Source organism: Canis lupus, chromosome 19, assembly GCF_048164855.1.
Source record: "Canis lupus baileyi chromosome 19, mCanLup2.hap1, whole genome shotgun sequence".
Taxonomy (NCBI): Eukaryota; Metazoa; Chordata; class Mammalia; order Carnivora; family Canidae; genus Canis; species Canis lupus.
The window spans coordinates 23,824,729-23,843,061 of record NC_132856.1 but is presented as its reverse complement, the minus strand read 5'-3'; the positions used below and the strand labels follow the sequence as shown (position 1 = coordinate 23,843,061).

At 44.8% G+C, this 18,333-nt stretch overlaps 1 protein-coding gene across 3 annotated transcripts in view; it reads right to left on the bottom strand.

Annotated features, from left to right (window-relative positions):
* The window catches only part of FRMD4B (FERM domain containing 4B), a 320,596-nt gene that overhangs the window by 294,099 nt on the left and 8,164 nt on the right, over window positions 1-18,333 (bottom strand). The window contains exon 1 of one of the 3 annotated variants that reach the window (XM_072785431.1): window positions 13,776-13,843. The exons of the other annotated variants lie outside the window; for them this stretch is intronic. The gene's annotated coding sequence lies outside the window, so the exon portion shown is untranslated. Of the gene's footprint in view, window positions 1-13,775; window positions 13,844-18,333 lie in introns of those variants that run through there. 3 annotated transcript variants of the gene reach the window in all.

Below are 18,333 nucleotides of genomic sequence, written 5' to 3'. Positions count from 1 at the left end.
TTTCATGTTTTATTTTAGTTATTTCACTCTTATCTCATTTTTCCTTTGTCCTCACATTCGTATATATCAGTCATCTCCTCCAGTCTTTACTAACTGACTTTGGAAGATGGAGACCTTCCATCGGTCCTGCTAGGGGGTCTGAGGCTTCTATGGATACACCTCTTCCACACTTCTTGCTCCCTCTTGTTGGCAGAATTCTTAAGCTTGTATGCCTTCTCTTGGTCTGGCAGTGCTCCAGGATGCCTGCTGACATTCCGTTTTGCTTTCTCAAGGGCAGAGTTAAAGCTTAAATTGGTGGTCTCTTCCTGGCGCACAGATTGAGGCCAGCCTTCTGCAGAAGCTCATTAGCCATCTATCAAAACTCACTCTCCTCACTGTCAGGAGTGCACACAGAGAGGTGGCTACCATGGGAATGTGTGTGGATAAGGTATGCAGTATAAATGTGTGTGGGCAAGGTATGAAGGTGCTGGGTCAGTTTGGGGACTGTAAGAGAGGTGTCCCCAGAGCTTGTGGGTGGATTTCTTAATGGAATCCATGACACAGTTAGCAGGATTCATATTCCTTTAGTGCACTCCAACAGTCCTGTCTGCTGCTTTCTGTCCTCTTCCCACCCCCCAGTTATGCAGCTCATGAGTCAGTACACTGGAAAGTGGGAGAGGAATGGGCCTCTTCAGTAACACCTGGCACAGCTGTGGAAATGGTGGTCACTGACACTCGCTCACTTCCACAGAGGGAGAAATCATAGGCTGAGAAGGTCTTGTTTGGCACTGAGCTATGCTGCCTTGGGGCACAGTGCTGCAGGTTAAAACAAACTGTCCATCGAACCCTTTCCAGAGTGTCATATTTTTTGCTGCAGTGGTGTGCTAGCAGCTTTCTACAGGAAACCTGGACTTCCACAAAGGCTCTTTTCTCTGTGGGTGACCGTCTAACACTGTGTCTTCCAGGGACTGCTGGACACATCCAAGAGAAGCTGGAGCCTATTCACAGATTCCTGTAGGATCCACAGCTGGGACTGAGGTCTATCTATGACCGGGCACATGGGTGGGCAAGACTCCTTCCCAGGTCACCTGGTACATGGTACTATTTCCTACAGCTCCCTCAAAGGCATTTTTGTCTATGGATGAATTCTAAATTGCTATTGTTGAAAGAAGGATACCAGCAAGGGGTATCTTATTCAGCCATGTTGTTATCCCACTGCCTTATAGATATTTTACACTTTGGGTAAAATATATTATATTATATTATATTATATTATATTATATTATATATTATAAAATATATTATAATCCAATACTATTTTATTTATTTTGTTGCTCAAATTGTCCCAGCTTTGGACATTGGTAGTTCTTTCAATTGGCTCTTGTGTCCTTTTGATATATTCCCATCATTGTGGTGAAGTATAATTTTCCAAATCTATATTAAACCTTTTTGGGGTTAACTTCTGTCATGAACAAAATCACTTGCATCTCTGTGGTTAGCAGATAACAGCCCCTAAAAGATGTCCGTGTCCTAATCCCTAGGTCCATGTGAATATGTTACCTTTCATGGCAAAAGGAGCTTTGCAGATGTGACTAAGTTAAGGACATTGCAATGGAGAGAGTATCCAGGACTGTCCAGGTGGGCTCAATGTAATGATGGAGGTTCTTATAACGGAAAGAGGAAGGCAAGAGGATCAGAGTCAGAGAGAGATTGGAAGATGCTAAACTGCTGGCTTTGAAGATGGAGAAAGATATTGAGAGCCAACAAATGTAGGCAGCTTCTAGAAGCTGGAAAATACAAGGGCATGGAGTCGTCCCTAGAAACTCAAAAAAGACATTACCTGGCCAACATCTTGATTTTGGCCCAGTGAAACCCATTTAAGACTCCTGACCCCCAGAATGTTAAGATAATAAATTTGTGTTGTGTTATGGCCATAAATGTGTGGTAATTTGTTAGCAGCAAAAGGAAATTGATATAATTTCTCCTAGAAGGAACACATTTGGATCTTATCAGTTTCCTGCAAGTTAGCATTTAACTTTACAGAATTTGGTCTCTCATCAATAGTTAAACATGAGTCAAATTTCCTCCCTCAGAGAGCTGGATGACCCCTGGATGGGCTTGACTCAACAGTGCTCTAGTATCATGCTGAAAGACAAATAGTAATCTTTCTGCTTTATTGTCAAGGTTTGAATAACCTTTCCTAACATCTGTTTGCTCTACCTATATTTCTTTTTTCATTTTTTAGAGAGAGAGGGGAAGAAAGCGTGAGCAGGGAAGGACAGAGAGAAACCTTAAGCAGATTCCACACAGCGCAGAAACCAACACGGGGCTGGATCTCATGACCCTGAGATCACCACCGGAGTTGAAACTAAGATTCGGTGGTTTAACCAACTAAGCCACCCAGGTGCCCCGTCTATATTTCTCTCTGAAGCACTTACATACTTCCATTCTTCCCCTCCCTCAAAAATCTCTTCAGCAACCAAGTGTGAATATCAGACAGCATCATTCCTAAAGCTAGAGTTCCTAGGTGCATATTTCTTGTTTTTTTTAAAGTAGCATATAGTATACACAACACAGTCTCTTCATTCTACTTTCCCTTTATCACGACTGGCCTGACTACTGTTGGGTTGATTTGTTCACAACCTTGTGGAAAAAAGAGTATAAAGTCACGCACATAAATTTTTAAAATGAACACCATAAAGGCAGAGGAAGAGTTGAACAAAAGAAATAAAATTTTAAATAAAAGTAGCATTAGGATCAGAGATTTGACCTGAATCTTTCCAAGTAGGAGAAAAACTGCCCAACTACCAAATCACATCATAAAGTAATGTCATTTCAAAGGCCTCATTGCATAAGGAGTCCAAAGCTATCAAAGGCCCCAAGTAACAGGGTGATGTGTTCCTACACATTTGCAGTGGTACCGGGATCTTCCAGAGCTGTACTGCAAAAAGAGCTGGTGCTCCTGACTCTGACCATCTGCTTCTAAATCCATCCTACAGGCAGGCCCCACACAATGATGGGCACATGTTAGGGCCTCCTTTGATCCCAGTTGTAGCCCCTCTGGTGCTATCATGCATCTGGCTCCCCGCAGCTGCCTATTTTTAAGAAACCCCAAATGCCTAGTGCAATGGTTTTCCTACTTAAGCATTCAACAACATCACCTGGAGGGCTCATTAAAAACAGATTCTGGGCCCCACCCAGAGCTTCTGATTTTGTGGATTGGGGTAGAGCCCACGAATGTGCATTTCCATTTTTTTTAAAGATTTTATTTATTTATTTAAGAGAGAGAGAGCAAGCGAGAGCTAGAGAGAGCACACACGGGGGTGGGGTAGGTGGCAGGGAGAGGGAGAAGCAGATTCCCTGCTGAGCAGGGAGCCGGATGCAGGGCTCGATTCCAGGACCCTGGGATCCCGACCTGAGCTGAAGGCAGCCATTTACCTCACTGAGCCACCCAGACGCCCCAAGAATGTGCATTTCTAACAAGGTCCCAGGAGACGCTTTTTGCTATTTTTCTCCACCTGTCTTGGGGAAGAACCACCAGAGACTGAGCATGGACTACTCCTTTCCTAAACAAATTTAGAAGAATTAAAACATAGCCCCTTGTGAGAGGGGACTTTGGGGTAATGGAAATGTGCCGTATCTTCCCTGGCACATGGTTAAACTGGTGCCTACATTTGTCAAATGCATTGAAATGTCCACTTAAAACAAGTGAGTTTTATTATGTGTAAATGATGCTTTAATAAAATTGACTTAAAGCTTTAAAAAATGAATGGAATCATGTGCTCTTATATATTTGCACTGACGCACCTGGTCAATCATCATTTGTTCTTTATTGAGTCCCTTCTTGATGATATGCATTCTGGTGAACTCTGGGAATATAAAGACATATAAGATGGTCTCATCCTGAAATTTCTCCCAGCTTAATGGTGGATGCCAAGAAGTTTACTGCCAATTACAATATTATATAGTGAACGGTAGAATAGGAGAAAATCAAAGCCTCATAGGACATTGTACTAGAAAGGACACCTTCTCTCAGCCACCATTCTTTTTCTTAAAAAGCTACCTGGTCCACAGCCACAGTAGAGAAGGTGACATCAGAGCAGGTGCCATCTACCTTCCATCCCCTGGGCCACAGCTAGTTGGAGAGGGTGACCCCTGACCCAACCTGGATCAACCCAGGGGTTTGGAATGGGGATTTGGAGGCTGAGCCAGTTGGCTGTGGGAATCATAGCATTTAGGACTGAGGGAGCCCTGAGGAAGCAAAGGTGGGTAAGTAAGGAGACCAGATGGGAAAAAAGAGAGCAAGTTCCTGTACACCTAGGCAGATGTCTGCCACGGTTGTGGTTCCTCTGAGGCCTGGCTGTATGTACTCTCTCCACAGACCACTGGGAGAGTCTTAAATGTGATTCTCAAATGTCAATGTGCATCAGGGCAGCTTGTTCATGGGCCAGGCCTTCAAGCTCCTGGTACAGCGGGTAGGCATGGCGCAGGGAGGGATACACCCTGGTGGTCCTGATGTGAGTAGTCTGTGGATCGCGTTCTGAGAAACACTACCCTACATCTGTCTGTTTTTAACTTAAGCCTTTGGGGAAGGGGGGCGGGTCTGGTTCTTAGAACCAAAAAGATCTAATTAAGACAGTACACACTGCCAAATGTGGGAAATTAAGGAAAGCCATGAGACAAAGTGGGATGTGAGTCTTCAGTGACAAGGGTGAATCAACTAAGCCAAGTGGATGCGAGGAGTGGGGTAAGGGACTGTGGAAGGGACCTAAGTCAAGAGAGTCTAGCATATTTGGGGATCCAAAGTCTTCCCATGTGGCTAGCGCAGTGTATGTGTGTGTGTGTGTGTGTGAGAGAGAGAGAGAGAGAGAGAGAGGTTGGGGGGCACTGCCTAACAATTAGGAAACCCTCTACTGAAAAACAGTTACCTCTTATTTCTTCCCACAGGCAGCAGTCTATCCCTCCTCCTGCCTCAGGAATCTCACTGGCTTTTGACAGCCATTTTATATTTTTCTCTATTTAAACCCTTTTTCTCTCCGGCTAGCTTCTCTGACATTTCTAGAATCCAAACCCAGCATTTTAAAAGAGTATTTAATGCAAAAGCCTACTGAGGAAAGGGCTTTGGGCTTTTCACCCTGGGGCTGGGCACAGGATGGCTGCCAGGAGCCACCCCATGGTGGGGCATCAGCAAGCCTGGGAGGGTGGGGGTGCTGACGCTCACCAGGCTGCCTGATCCAAAGGGGGACCAGAGCCCAGGGACAACCACTCCCCTTCCTTTCCCCCTGGGTAGAAAATTCTAAGGTGCATTTCATATAGCATCTGAAAGCATCCCCAGTGCGATAGAGAACTGGTGGCCCCAGGTGCCGGTCTGCATCCTTCTCTCTCCCCTGTTTACACAATCCCCACTCAGACTCCTTGAAATTTCTTCCCTACCTCAACCACCGGCACTGGCACCCTTGTCTTCAGCTCTGCCTTAGGGGAAGCTCATGCTGAGACAGGCCAACAGCAATCATGAGGAAAGAGAAGAATTCAAGTCAGGAAAAAAAACTATTAGAAAGGTTTGTTATCCCTCCTGGTCTTACCTGGAATGTAGATGGGGCTTGTTGGGGCTGGGGGGGGGGGTGGGCAGTACTCTCACTTTTTCCACTTTGTTCTAATATTCCCAAGAGGAGGCCCCTAATACTGTCTGGAGTGAGTGCCTATTTCATCCTGGGGATCAGCCCTTCCAGTCCTGCCTGGGCTCAAAGTCGGATTAAGTTTCTCTGAGTGTCGCTTGATAGAGAAGACTGAAGGGGCTGCCGGCTGTGTGGGAAGGCCTGCCTCCCTACCTACACCGGGCCTGAATCCTCTCAGGGCCTGGGCACCACCCAGGGGCCCTGCCCCACCCTCCCTCACAACCCATGCTCACCCACTCTCGGGGGCTGGCCAGGCCCTAATGCTGAGGAAGACCCTTTGATTTCTGCCTTAGAGACCCTAAGTGGACTTCACGACACGGTGAAATTCATGGCAGATAAACTTCCTGGTAGTCTCCTCTGTCAGTCCGTGGGTTGGTTTCTTTGGCCCCCAAAGCCCTGGCCCTCTGCCCTCCCTCTGTATCTCTCACAGTGGGTTTGCCTGAAGAACCTTCTTCCTAGTTCGAGCCCCCAGCACCGCTGGCCTGAAGCATGGCTATACCCTTCTAGCTAACAAGCTGCTTTTTATGGATGTTCTCACCTAGTAAATATCTCATGCGACTTTTGAAAAAATTGTGAGTTGGATCATGTCACCTCTCTGCTTATAAAAATCCAATGGCTTTCCACTGTATTTAGAAAAACAAAACAAAACAAAACAAAACCAACCCTCAACAGCAGTCTACAAGGCCTTCCATGATTTATTCTTGCCTCTCCATGCTCTCCCCTGCTCACGGTGTTCCAGCTACCTGGCCCATTCTCTACTCCTAATACCCTCTAAGCATGTACCTACTTCGTTGCCTGGCTCTAGCCATACCCTCTGCCTGGGAATGCTCTCCCACTAGAGGCTCACATGACTGGTTCCTTCTAGGCCTTCTGGCTCAGCTGAAAGACAAACTCCAAAAACAGACTTTCCTTTACAGCTAATCCAAAGTAACACTCCCTCTCCAGATTACACTCTCTCAATCACCTTTTTAATGATCCCCATGGTCACTCACACAGTTCTGTAGACAATAAATGTTTCCTGAATGAATAAATGATTGAATGAACAATGTAGCAGGCTGTGAAGTTTGCACACATTTGGGGCACTTTAGTTACTTCCCTTACTGTTCTAAGCCACTTTCTAGCTTAGATGCTTGGATGCAAGAGGAGTTTGTAAATATGGGACTGGGGTTGGTCTTCCCACTCGAACACACACTTCCCGACCGAAGCTCCACTGATGTTTGCTGCTATTGGAGCAATGCACACCTGAGCTGAAAGCAGAAGTAAATCCCTTCCCCATCCTCCTGCATCCCCATCTCCAGCCACCAGCTCCCCCTGACAGAGCCTAATGAGAAGCCAGCTAAAAGGGAGTGTGACCAATGTAACTTGTAGACTTCTACCCTCCATCACAGTTCAGAGGAGAGGGAGGGAGATGGGCCTGGAGATGAGAATCAAGAGAAGAAGAACCAGCAGTGTGTCGAGTTTATTGATTCAACAGAGATGACCAAGAAGCCGCAAACCTTAGGTTACCTCCCAGGGTTATTCTTCTAAGGCCCTTTCCAAGATCCCTCCTCTGCAGTAATAATCCTCAGGAATCCCTCCACATATTCAGAAAATAAGAAGGGTTATTGTATTTGAAAAAAACAAACAAACAAAAAATAAACTCTGACCACCAGCAAAGGCCATAAAATAACAAATGAAAAAGTTAGAGAATAGTTCAGGACCAAAATGTTCAGTAGTCCTAAGTACAAAGGACAGAATGATAGCATCTGTGATTATTCTGTGGGGAAGCAGCACTCCAGGCATTTACTTGCAAGAAGGATGATTAAATTAACCCAGCCCCACACTGGATGGGAAAGTAGCTTAGTAGTCCTTTAGCATGGTGCTTTGAACCTTCAAAGTACTGAAATGCTTAATATAAAACAAGGCCAAGGCCAATAAACACACATTAAGCCAAAAGGGTGAGGAGGGGTGACAGCGAGGGAGGAGCTTTGAGTGGCACTCAAGTACTCATGTGCAGTGGCCATTTTCAGCAGAAAGCACATCCCTCTACCTTCTCTACTCCACTATCCTGAGCCCACGGTTTCTGCTCTCCAATTCACAAAATGGTTGTTGAAGCTCCAGCTGCCATGCCAGTGTTCTAGAAAGCAGAAGGAGGAAGATGGAAAGGCAAAAAAGAGCATGCCTCCCACCTGAGTCAGCTAACAATGGGACCCTTCCCAGAAGCTCCCCAAAACATTTGCTTTTGCTTTATGGGCTAGCACTTGGTCCCACTGCCATATTTACTACTGTGGGAGGAAGGGGAATGTAGTCTTTCAGCAAAGCATATTCCCACCGCAAATAAAATTGGGGGTGTGTTTCTAAGAATGGAGGGAGCGGCTATCGTGTAAGCCACTAGCAGTTGTCACAGACACTAATGACGTGGCTTCCCAGGTTAGCCAGGGAACAGTATTGGCAATGAAGTTACTCATTTAGTTCTCCTCTGACTAGTAGGTTTCCCCACCTGTACCTGCCACCCTCGCATGCCTACCCAGGGTTGTGAGGGATCAAAAGGCACCACCCCAGGAGGTCTGTCCATGTCATCATCAGATATATCCTCTGCACCATTAATATCCTTTACCTGAGGTTAGAAAGCACGTGCTACCCACAGAGGTCTGAGGGAACATAGGGTTTCTGCTGACCTGACCTGCTAATTTACCATGGATCACCCAAATCTTTGAGAAATTTGCAAAATTAATTCCAGAGCTCAGAGCCAGCAGGTATAAAGTTACTAATACCGTCTTACTGCCTGAGTGGTCAGCAACAATGCAGCATTGTGAATAATTAATAATAATATGAATAATAACATCAATAGCCATCTTTCATTGATTGTTGACTATGTTGTTGACTATGTGCCAAGCATTGTGCCGGGCACGTTGCCCCAAGAGACTTGCTTAGGAGTATTGAATGTGGTAGTGTCTGCCACAGGCCCAGAAGATGTTGCGATTAATCTCTTATTTGACAGCATCCAGTTAGCAAGTGGCAGAGCTAGGATTCAACCCAGGTCTTCCTGGCACCAACTCCCCTGATTCTTTTTTAGTAACCACCATTGGCTGAGGCTATGTCATGTATTAAGCCTTAATATCAGTTAAAATATAGGTTCTTGGTTTTAACAAAGACCAAGTAAGAATCGTTTAGGTAAGTTCTGTTTCCCGTCCAAGTTCAAGTAGAGGGGGGTCTGGAAGGGGGCAGGGGCTGGTAGTACAGCTCTGTTCCACACAGAGATAGAAAAATCCAGACCTCTTTCACCTTCATGCTCTGTCATCTCCTGGTGTTGGAAGTCATAGGGAGGATGTGATGGCTGGTTGATGATAAGTTGCACTCAGGCAATCAGTGGCTCCTTAATGACCCTCCACCCCCTGACCACTGTCCTTGGATTATATGTTCTGCCCAGCATTCCCTCAGTAGCAGCCATTTCAAGGACTCGGCCTTCCAACGGTACAGTGGTCTACCTCTTTCTTCAACTTCCTCTTGCCCTCCATTTAAGAGGATCAGTTTCAGATTTCACCTAGGGAAGCACCAAAGTTGCAAAACAGTGACTGGATTATTGCCCTCACCTCCACTGTTGAAGACATGGAGACTGTTCATCACCACTCACCACTTCCTTGTTCCAGAGTTCAAGGCAAGGAGGGAAGAACAAGCAAGTGTCTTCTTTCAATGGGAACAACTAGAACCTACACACCCCACTTCCTATCCATTCCTGGAGGTGGATGATGCAGAACTTGGTCACATAGCCACACCAGATACAAGGGAGGCTGGGAAATGTAGTCCCTACCACAGTAGCCACATGCCCAGAGAAAACGCAGAGTGTGGGTTATTACCAACAGGGGAAGGGAACAGGATATGAGGGACAAAATCTCTGCCATCTTCTTGGATGAAAAGAGGGACGATCTGGTCTTCTGGTTCAGAGGGAGAGATGGACACTACCCCATCAAGACCACACAAAATGGGGGACTCCCCTAATGGGCAGGGGGGAGGATGAAAGTGAGACAACCAAAACTATAACTGCTGTAGTGCTCAGTTATTACACTCTGATAGAAAAAAAAAAAAAAAAAAAAAAAAAAGAGCCTTAATCGGTGGCAGGAAAACAAGCCATTGTCATCATAAGAAAAACAAGTTCTTGCCGGTCATGTTACCTAAGCTACAATTATCCTTTCCTGCTTTTGGCTTATACTCCTTTGTCAAACTCCCTTCCTCAGAGTACACAGGGTGGGTAAACTTTGGGTTTTCAAATGGAGGAAGAGGTGTCTGGCTCTGTGGGGAAGCAACTACTCTGGCTCCTCCCTCTGGACCCAGACCCAGGCCAGGGGTAGCAGATAATCTTGATGGACCTCAGATGGATGGAATCACCAATCCATTGTGGAGAGCTGGTCAGGCCTGGCATTTATCCCAAGTTCATGATCAATACATGCAGGCTGACCTCCCTTAGACCTTTATATAGGTGCCTGGGGGCAATTCTGTGTCAACTAAGGATTCACAAGACATACTCAAAAGTCATCTCACTTTAATTATTTCCACAATCATAGTATATCCTCCACAAATGGTGGCCCTAGTCCTGCTTCTGTACCTATGGTCTCTGGTTCTAACATCCACCGTAGCAGGTGCTGTCAGCGTTCCTTCCTCACTCCCTTCTATTCACTGCTTCTGGACACACTGTCCTGCTCCAAACCACCACACCTGCATTTCTCTGCCAAGGGTTTTCTTGGGCTGGTAGTCCCACTTTGCCAAGCACAGGATACAAGAGGAGCACCTAGGAATTATCACTCCACCTCTCAGAAACAGCCTTCAATTGGTGACTCTTGGGAACTGGTATATAAACACCCCAGCTCCCTCACCCCTTGGACGAGATCACTGCACTGTGCTGCATTATGCTGCATTATGCTGCATGTACTCACTGCTGGTTTCCAAGTTTCCCCGCTGGGATGGAGCTGGATTGATAACACACTTCTTGTCTGTCTTCCTTTCCTTATCTCATTTCCTGACTTCACCGCTGCTGTTTCTTATACTTCCCAAATAAACTACTTGCAATCTATCTCAGGATATGCTTCTGGATGGACCCAAGAAAGATCCGCACTGTGAGAAGTAAGCTATGGCAGGCTGGCACAGGCTCTGGAGTCTGGACTTGAAGTCTGGTTTCATCACTTACTAGCTGAGCGATGCTGGGAAAATTATTTGACTTGCTGGTGCCTTGATTTCCTCATCTGTAAAATGTGGCAATTATATCATCCTTGAAATACTGTAAAATTTTAAATGAAACTATTCCTCCAAGGTTCCTAGCACTGATGAGAGGATACAGCAGACACTCACGAGTTGGCTTCTGTTCCTTCTCACGTCTGTTTGATGAATGAGGATGCTGAGGCTCAGGAAGGTTTCCTGACTTGTGCCAAGTTATAAATGGAGTTAAATGATGGATCTTGGGTTCAAATACAAATGCATTTCTGGTTCCAAACCTACTTATAACTTTTCCATTGAGTTTGACATATTTATTCCAGGGTCTTAATTACCTGATTTGATACCCCAAATCATGCTAACCTTCAAATTCCCAGGTCTTCCTTCCCCATTGTGCTATGCAGACAACACATCTGGTTTCTGATTCTCCGAGATTCCCACATCCTGGTGCCATTCACGCCCTTTGCTATTTATGTCTCCTGTCTGGGGGCATGGCTCTCTCTCTCCCTCATCCAGCTGTGACACTCTCCTAATTTAGGCATAAGGATTTTCACAAGTTCATTTCTGATTAAAACACGATGTCACTAAAAATAGATAAATAGGCAGTCAAAGAAAGATGACAGATCACTTAGGGCAGAGCAAATGTACAGGTAAGCGTTTTACCCTCAAACACACCAGTCTCCCCATTTACCTTTGAGGAGAGTTGCTCAGAGTTTCAAGTGAGGGGTGAGACCCTGCAGAGCCCCTGCTTGAGTGACAGTAGAGGCTGTGAAAGGGAAGAGGTACTGAACATCTCTGAATCCACTCCTTTTCCTCACAGTATTGTGTTACCCCACAGACAGCCAAGTCCAAATAGCAGCAAAGCAGAGACACAGATGAAAAGACAAACAAACAAACAACAATAACAAAAAAACCTGAAATTGTGCTGCTAAACTTACTTTAGATTTTTATGACTAGAAAGACAGAAAACAGTTATTTTATTTCAACATACTTTGAAGTTTGGAGTCATTTAAAAATATAATTTTATTAAAAAATAGATAATCATACAGACATACACATACATACATAGGAAGGACATAACCTTTCAGGGGTTGGACTCTGATGGGTCCTAGGTGTGATCTGCTTCTAGAGTAGGTGACCAGCTTATTCTGGTCTGCCTGGGATTTTTCCACTTTTCTTATGTCCCAGGAAAATTCTCAGCTCTGAGCTAATCAGAATGATTGGTTACCCTATTAGAAAACAAGCTTGATTCTTCGGGCGCCTGGGTGGATTGGTCGGTTAAGCACTTGCCTTTGGCTCAGGTCCTGATCCCAGGGTTCTGGGATCAAGCTCTGCTGAGCAGGGAGCCTGTTTCTCCCTTTCCCTCTGCCCTTCTCCCTGTACTATCTTTCAAATGAATAAATAAAATCTTTTTTTCAAAAGAAAGAACAAAAAACAAGCTTGATTCTCAAATCTCCTTTTTTAAAATGCAAATCTCTTCAGGCAGTTTATTTTTTATTTTTAAAGATTTTGTTTATTTATTCATGAGAGACACAGAGAGAGACAGAGACATTGGCAGAGGGAGAAGCAGGTTCCTGGTGGGGAGCCTGATGTGGGTCTCGATCCCAGGACCCAGGGATCACGACCTGAGCCAAAGGCAGATGCTCAACCACTGAGCCACCCAGGTACCCCTCTTCAGGCAGTTTAAAGCCATCTGCCAATCACATTTTAGGGTTCTGCTTCTTACAGAATACCCCAAAAATAGCCCCCACTTTAAGATTCCATAAGGAGGGGATCCCTGGGTGGCTCAGCGGTTTAGCACCTGCCTTTAGCCCAGGGCGTGATCCTGGAGTCCCGGGATCGAGTCCCACGTTGGGCTCCCGGCATGGAGCCTGCTTCTCCCTCCTCCTGTGTCTCTACCTCTCTCTCTCTCTATGTCTATCATAAATAAATAAATAAATAAATAAATAAATAAATAAATAAATAAATCTTTATTAAAAAAGAAAAGATTCCATAAAGATTTATCTCAACATGAATGGAACTGGAAGGTATTATGCTGAGTGAAACAAGTCAATTGGAGAAAGACAATTACCATAAGGCTTCACTCACATGTGTAATATAAGAAATAGTGAAAGGGACCATAAGGGAAAGGAGGGAAACTGGGTGGGTAAAAATTAGAGAGGAAGACTAAATCATGAAAGACTCCTAACTCTGGGAAACAAACAAAGGGTTGCAGAAGGGGAGGCAGGTGGGGGATGGGGTAACTGGGTGACAGGCATTAAGGAGCCACATGACAAGATGAGCACTGGGTGTTATAGTATATGTTGGCAAATTGAATTTAAATAAAATATATTTAAAAAACAGAATCCATAAGGCTTTTGTATTGAAAGAATGAGAAATTCAGACACCTATACTGCAAGATTTCAGTGAGTGACCAACATCATCTGCACAAAAGCTTCCCATCTATTCCTACTTACACAAGGAAATATACTCACATTCTTCTAGAAACCTACAGCCCGTTCAGTCTTCAGCCTTCCTCCCTCCGACAGACATAGGATGGACAACTATTTCTCCACCCAAGCAAAACTGCCCAAGCATGAAAACAAAAGCAATTGATGAAAAACAAAAGCAATTCCTATTTGGCCTCAGGGGTCGGGACTATCGTTTTCTTAGTGTGATTTCCTCCAGAAACTTGGACAAGGATTCAACTTTAAGGTATTTATCTGAGAGGTCATCCCAGGGAATACCAGTAGGAGAGTGGGGGGAAATGAGGAAAGGAAGGACAGGCCACCAAAAAAGGAGTGTCCTATTAAGTCAACTGTCACTAGGTGACTGGAGATTAACCCCATGGCAGACTGTAAAAATTGGTGTAGAATAACACCTTGGTCATCTCACCAGATGGGCAAGGGAGTTCGGGTGTCTGCACCCTGAATCCTTCATCAACTCCCTGGCACTCACCCCCAGCACTTCGACAGTCAGAGAGAGTCCTCCGACAGACGACGGCGGCTGCTGGCAGCGGGAAGTCAAGCGGCCTGCTCCGGCGTTGAAGGGCAGCGACGGGCTGGGCACCAGCAGCAGCTGCTACGGCCAAGATAGAAGCCGTGGCCGCCATGACTGAGCGCGGGCCAACCGCTGCCACGAGGGGACGCAGCCAGTGCTGTCAGAGCTTCTGAACGTTTCATTTTTTTTTTTTCTTATTTTTTTTTTATTGGTGTTCAATTTACTAACATACAGAATAACACCCAGTGCCCGTCACCCATTCACTCCCACCCCCTGCCCTCCTCCCCTTCCACCACCCCTAGTTCGTTTCCCAGAGTTAGGAGTCTTTATGTTCTGTCTCCCTTCCTGATATTTCCCGCACATTTCTTCTCCCTTCCCTTATTTTCCCTTTCACTATTATTTATATTCCCCAAATGAATGAGAACATATAATGTTTGTCCTTCTCCGACTGACTTACTTCACTCAGCATAATACCCTCCAGTTCCATCCACGTTGAAGCAAATGGTGGGTATTTGTCAAAGAAACCTGGAATCCAGAATTCTTGCAGAACCTCCCGATCCGTAACTGCTGATGATGAATTCAAAAAAGATTTTAAAAACGCTCTCGGTGCTAACCGAGCTCTCTGGAGGCGGAAGTCAACCTGTGGGCAAGCAGGTCACATCCACCAGCCTAGGTGAAACCCCTTATTTCATAGATGGGGAAAGCAGGGCCCTAGAGAGAAGTGACTTAAAGACTGTTCCCCGTAACCCCCAGGCCAGGGTCCCGACCCTGACCCACTGTACTGCCCGCGCTAGCAAACCTCCCTCCTCCCTCTACACACCCATCCGCACCAGGCGGCAGCCTGACGGCCACCCTCCCCTCCACTCAGAACGCAGGAAGTCTTGCTCTGCCCAACAACTCGTTACAATACTTCGGATCCCTAGAAATTGGATTCCTTATGATTCTTAATTTCACAAGACTTTACACAGAACTTTTAAAGTCCTGGGTCCCCTCCTGGGTACTTTATGTAGAATTCCCTTAATTCTCAAAGCAACCCTCGGATGTAAGGACTGTTAGTTTCCTCATCTTAAAGACAGAAAACCAGGCACAGAGATATTAAGATACTTGCCTACATTAGAGTAGTTAGTGGCAGAGCTAGGGGACAAATCCAGGCAGTTGGCTCCAGAGTCCACGGGCCACTCACTGCCTCTGAACTAAGTACCTAGTCAGGCTTTTTAGATATCCTAATTGGTCCTTTCCCCCATTACATCAGGAGTTAGCAAACTATAGGCCCATAAGCCAACTCCTACCCACTGCTTGTTTTTCTAAATAAAGTTTTATTATCAGGGGCACCTGGGTGTCTTGGTTGGTTTAAGTGTCTGATTCTTGGTTTCGGCCCAGATCATGTTCTCAGGGTCATGAGATGGAGCCCTCCCTCCCCCCGTTGGGCTCAGGGCTCAGTGGGGAGTATGCTTGAGATTCCCTCTGCTCCTCCTCTCCTCCTCATGTGCACGTGTGCACACTCTCAAATAAATAAAAATTTTAAAAACAAAAAAACAGCATTTTATTAGAACTTCATCCATTATTCTGTGACTATTCTTGCCCCACACAAACAGAGTTAAGTAGGTGAACACAGACCATATGGCTCACAAAGCCTGATATATTTAGTCCCTGGCCCTTCACAGAAAGTTTGCTGACCCCTGCATTCTGGACTTGCCAAGCATTCTCAATTGCAGATTTCTTGATTATGTTGCTTAATCATAATGCAGAAAATCCTATAATCCCCCCAAAGCCTTTAGCATATGCAGTGATGAATTCACAGCTAATATTCCAGAAATTGCCACTGTGCAGAACATGTCTGGGAACCTAGGAATCAGTGAAAGTACCCCAGAACCCCAATTAAGGAAAGAGATGCCAAAAGATGACCCGTAAAAGAGGCAGACACCTAATCTTGCGTCCTGACCTGGGAGACAGTCTTTAAAGCAAGGGGACAGACAGAAATTCCCAAATAGAGGCAGAGAGGAGAAACAGAAGGCAACTCTCATGGTATGCTATCAACAAGCATGCTGCACTGAGAGACGGGGGTCAAATCCCAGCTCTACCGCTTACTCCTAATTTCTTAAACTTCAATTTTCTCAACCATAAAATGGGATGAGTAATCTCATTTCTTGGGGGGGGGGGCGGCAGTTAGGCAGATTAGCCAAGGTTATAATGTACATGAAGTCCTCAGCACCCCAGGTGAAATTTGCTAACAAGTTAGAGGAGTCCTATGATTAGGAATGCCAGTAACTGTAAAATCGAAATCGGTGATTATTTATACAGAGACACTCAGCCCCACAATTCAGCTGTCAAAGAGTAACAGGATGAGATGGCAAGGAACAAAAAGCAGTATTTGTCATGAGAAGCCCAAATCCAGGAATGATCTAACTGCCTTTATATACTCCATGTAAAAAAGTAAAGAAGTATGTGCTATGTTTTCATCAAAAATAGTTCAAGCAAAAAAATAATGTGAGTAGGCAGGGGTAAGCTTTAATCACCTGGAAAAATCACTTTAGTGAAACAGATTATTTTTTCCTTGACAAGGCCAGATAAATGAAACTGTTTAAGAAGTGGGAAGAGAAAGTTTGCATTGTATGCTCTGAAAGAAGACAAAGTTGCATTGTCCCCTCTTATTCTTATAGTGAAAGTATTTACGGAAGAGTATGAACACTTGCTGACAATCTGTCAATTTTTAAATATCCTTTAACTTTACCATTTTTACTACTTTTCTCTGAGATCTAAAAAAGACCAATGATAGTTTTCTGATATGCTTTTTCCACGTATAATTAAGTTTACTGCTAGAAAGTACAAGAACCACTCATGATTGGAACTGCTTAAAGCAGCTGAATCATTGCAAAAAGGATTTCTTACTCTTAATTAGTTTGAATCAAACTTCTGACCTCTAAAAAACTGGACACTCCCATTTTTTTAGGCAGTGAAAATGCAGCTACATTGAGAACATGAAGGTATATAACACAGTACATTTTTTTCCTCTTCAAAATACATTGGATTAATTTAACACAGTTGGAGCAAATTACCATGCTATGTCCTCAATTTATGTGTTATGGCCCCACTGGGCTAAGGCTCTATGTTCCCAGTCTAGGAGCACATGGTTTTCATTACTTAATCAGGATCCTGCAATTTCAACTTGCCCATTTAAATGGATGCAATTAGTTTATTTGTGATGGCCTCAAATACCCTTATCTTTCCCAATTTATCAAAGAAGCTATGCTACCCTAATGTTTTGAGCTTTGCCTCAATAATGAAAGGTTATTTGATGACAGGTTATGCCAAATATTATTTTGGCATAACCCAGCAAATACTTTCACAGAGTCATTCCACCAACATACTGCTGATAAGGAAGCTTTTATACATGCATTTATTTTAAGCACATTTATTTATCTGGGACTTAAAAAAATAAAAGGGGAATAGTGTAACAGGTGCAGGTAAGGTACAGTGCACACACATCTGATTGTTCATAGCATAAGGGATTAGAGATGGAGGGAACCTCAAGTGTCACCACCCATTTGACAAACCCAGAGAGCTAATTAACACAGCTCAGGCCAGTTAGGCCGCTGAGATGGGATTAGAACTCAGCCTTCCTGATTCTCCCACCTCTTTTCCTTCACAGCTCCTCCTTCGTCTGGCAGAGACTTACCAGACTATTATAGTTGGCTGAACCAGGGCCAGGGCTGGCTCTGTGAGCCTTGCGCCTCCCATTCAGGTCACATATGGTCCCCTTGCTCTTTTGCAATGACTGAATTGATGGGATGGGCTCAGTCAGGTGCAACAAGGGAGGCCTGGAAACAATCCTCAGGCCGTATCCGTTGCGGGTTCCCTACCGATGCTGTCGGCTGTTATAAGCACCAGCTGGAAGATGGATGCTGGTATTCCAGAAAGACCTTTTGAATCAGGCGGGGCTGTGAGTGGCCCCATGCTGTGACGGAGGCATAATTATTTCCAATAACTGTCTGCCTAGGCTACTTGGTGATTTCCAAAGGAAAGTGGCTCCTCCTGGCAACAAAACATTCAGCGCTTATTTGGGTTGGGGGATGCTGTCTTGAACTTATTTCTTATGCAAGGACACAATGCCCCAAACTCCTGTCTGTTCCTAACTTATCCAGCAGGGCAGAAAGGAATACAGTCTTTTATAAATCGTGATAAAAGATAAGCTACTTGACAACTTTGGATGTTTGCTCAGGATCTGTTTCAGAGGGCAATATTCTCATTTGAGAATAAGATGAACCATCCGAGGTTCCTGGAAGGGTATGCTCTCTGGAGAGGAAGCTAGACCTCTCAGGCTGAGACTGTCAGGGATAACGAAGAGCAGAGTCTCTTGCAGGGTGGGGTCAAAGAGCCCAGACTCCCTTCTGAGTTCAGATTCCAGATCTGTCACCTACCAGCTGTGTGCATGTTGAACAAGTCACATAGCCCCTCCAAGCCTTGCTTTCTACCTTTGTTTTGTTTTTTTTTTTAAGATTTTATTTATTCATTAGAA